Source organism: Neolamprologus brichardi, unplaced genomic scaffold (assembly GCF_056152115.1).
Source record: "Neolamprologus brichardi isolate AB-2024 unplaced genomic scaffold, ASM5615211v1 NODE_ptg000089l+_length_125325_cov_1, whole genome shotgun sequence".
NCBI classification, from domain to species: domain Eukaryota; kingdom Metazoa; phylum Chordata; class Actinopteri; order Cichliformes; family Cichlidae; genus Neolamprologus; species Neolamprologus brichardi.
In genome coordinates this window covers 40,001-42,500 of record NW_028270067.1, presented here as the reverse complement: position 1 = coordinate 42,500, position 2,500 = coordinate 40,001, and positions in this window count along the sequence as shown.

Below are 2,500 nucleotides of genomic sequence, written 5' to 3'. Positions count from 1 at the left end.
AAAGCTGTCGTACCATAGGCACCAGGAGTGTGTGTGTATGTGGCAAAGTGTTTCTGCTCAGTGTACCAGGGGCACGGAGAAAAGCTGTCGTACCATAGGCACGAAGACTGTGTGTGTGGCAAAGTTGTTCTGCTCAGTGTACCAGGGGCACGGAGAAAAGCTGTCGTACCATAGGCACGAGGGGAGTGTGTGTGTGTGTGGCTTAGTGTTTCTGCTCAGTGTACCAGGGGCACGGAGAAAAGTTGTCGTACCATAGGCACCAGGAGTGCGTGTGTGGCAAAGTTTTTCTGCGCAGTGTACCAGGGGCACGTTTCAATTTACTTTCTGGAGTACCAGGGGCACGAGGATTTTGCCAGTGGTGTTTTGCTTTGTTAGTGGGAGGGGGCTTAAGTGTGGGTCCCTGGGGCCTGCTGGAGGTCAAGGTCCATGCTGGATATGTGGTGGAGCGTAACTGCAAGAAAGGCGAGCTAGTGGGGGACTAGAGCAGGGGAGAATGTGGGTCCCCGGGGCCCGCAGGAGGTCAAGAGCCATGCTGGATATGCGGTGGAAGGGTAACTGCAGGAGAAGGAAAGGTACTGGGGGACAAGAGCAGGGGAGCATTCGGGTCGCCGGGGCCTTCTTGAGGTCCAGGTCCATGTTCGATGTGAGTAGCAGCAGGGCCAGTGCGCCAGGAGCACATCTTTTTCGACCATAAAGGAGACAGGAGGCCGACTCACTGCCTCGGCCAAATGGAGAGGGAATTTAGGCAGGGCCAGTGCACAAGCATGGATCTTTTTCAGCTGTAAGGGAGACAAGAGCAAGGTGTGATGTAGGTCCCTGGGGCCTGCTGGAGGGCAAGGTCCATGCTCGATGTGAGTAGTTCAGCAGGGCCAGTGCACCAGCAGCACATCTTTTTCGACCGTAAGGGAGACAGGAGGCCGACTCACCGCCTCGGCCAAATGGAGAGGGAGTTTCAGCATGTCCAGTGCACCAGCAGCACATCTTTTTCGACCGTAAAGGAGAAAGGAGGCCGACTCACTGCCTCGGCCAAATGGAGAGGGAATTTCAGCAGGGCCAGTGGAGAAGCATGCATCTTGTTCAGCCGTAAGGGAGTCAGGGAGTTGTCATGGTGGTCCCCCTGGAGGTGGGGGAGATTGCAAATTAGCTAGGGAGGAGGGTGCGTACAGCGGAGGTGGCAAAGTGTTTCTGGTCAGTGTACCAGGGGCACGAACAAGAGTTGTCGTACCATAGGCACCAGGAGTGTGTATGTGTGTGGGGCAAAGTGTTTCTGCTCAGTGTACCAGGGGCACGGAGAAAAGTTGTCGTACCATAGGCACCAGGAGAGTGTGTGTGTATGTGGCAAAGTGTTTCTGCGCAGTGTACCAGGGGCACGGAGAAAAGTTGTCGTACCATAGGCACCAGGAGAGTGTGTGTGTGTGTGTGTGTGTGTGTGTGTGTGTGTGTGTGTGGCAAAGTGTTTCTGCGCAGTGTACCAGGGGCACGGAGAAAAGTTGTCGTACCATAGGCACCAGGAGAGTGTGTGTATGTGGCAAAGTGTTTCTGCGCAGTGTACCAGGGGCACGGAGAAAAGTTGTCGTACCATAGGCTCCAGGAGTGTGTGTGTGTGTGTGTGTGTGTGTGTGTGTGCGTGTGTGTGTGTGTGTGTGTGTGTGGCAAAGTTGTTTTGCTCAGTGTACCAGGGGCACGGAGAAAAGCTGTCGTACCATAGGCACCAGGAGTGTGTGTGTATGTGGCAAAGTGTTTCTGCTCAGTGTACCAGGGGCACGGAGAAAAGCTGTCGTACCATAGGCACGAAGACTGTGTGTGTGGCAAAGTTGTTCTGCTCAGTGTACCAGGGGCACGGAGAAAAGCTGTCGTACCATAGGCACGAGGGGAGTGTGTGTGTGTGTGGCTTAGTGTTTCTGCTCAGTGTACCAGGGGCACGGAGAAAAGTTGTCGTACCATAGGCACCAGGAGTGCGTGTGTGGCAAACTTTTTCTGCGCAGTGTACCAGGGGCACGTTTCAATTTACTTTCTGGAGTACCAGGGGCACGAGGATTTTGCCAGTGGTGTTTTGCTTTGTTAGTGGGGGGGGGGCTTAAGTGTGGGTCCGCGGGGCCTGCTGGAGGTCAAGGGCCATGCTAGATATGTCGTGGAGGGTAACTGCAGGAGAAGAAGCTAGTGGGGGAGTAGAGCAGGGGAGTATGTGGGTCCGCGGGGCCTGCTGGAGGTCAAGGGCCATGCTAGATATGTCGTGGAGGGTAACTGCAGGAGAAGAAGCTAGTGGGGGAGTAGAGCAGGGGAGTATGTGGGTCCGCGGGGCCTGCTGGAGGTCAAGGGCCATGCTAGATATGTCGTGGAGGGTAACTGCAGGAGAAGAAGCTAGTGGGGGAGTAGAGCAGGGGAGTATGTGGGTCCGCGGGGCCTGCTGGAGGTCAAGGGCCATGCTAGACATGTGGTACAGGGTAAGTACAGGAAAGGAAATCTAATGGGGGACTAGAGCCGGGGGGGAGGGGGGGGG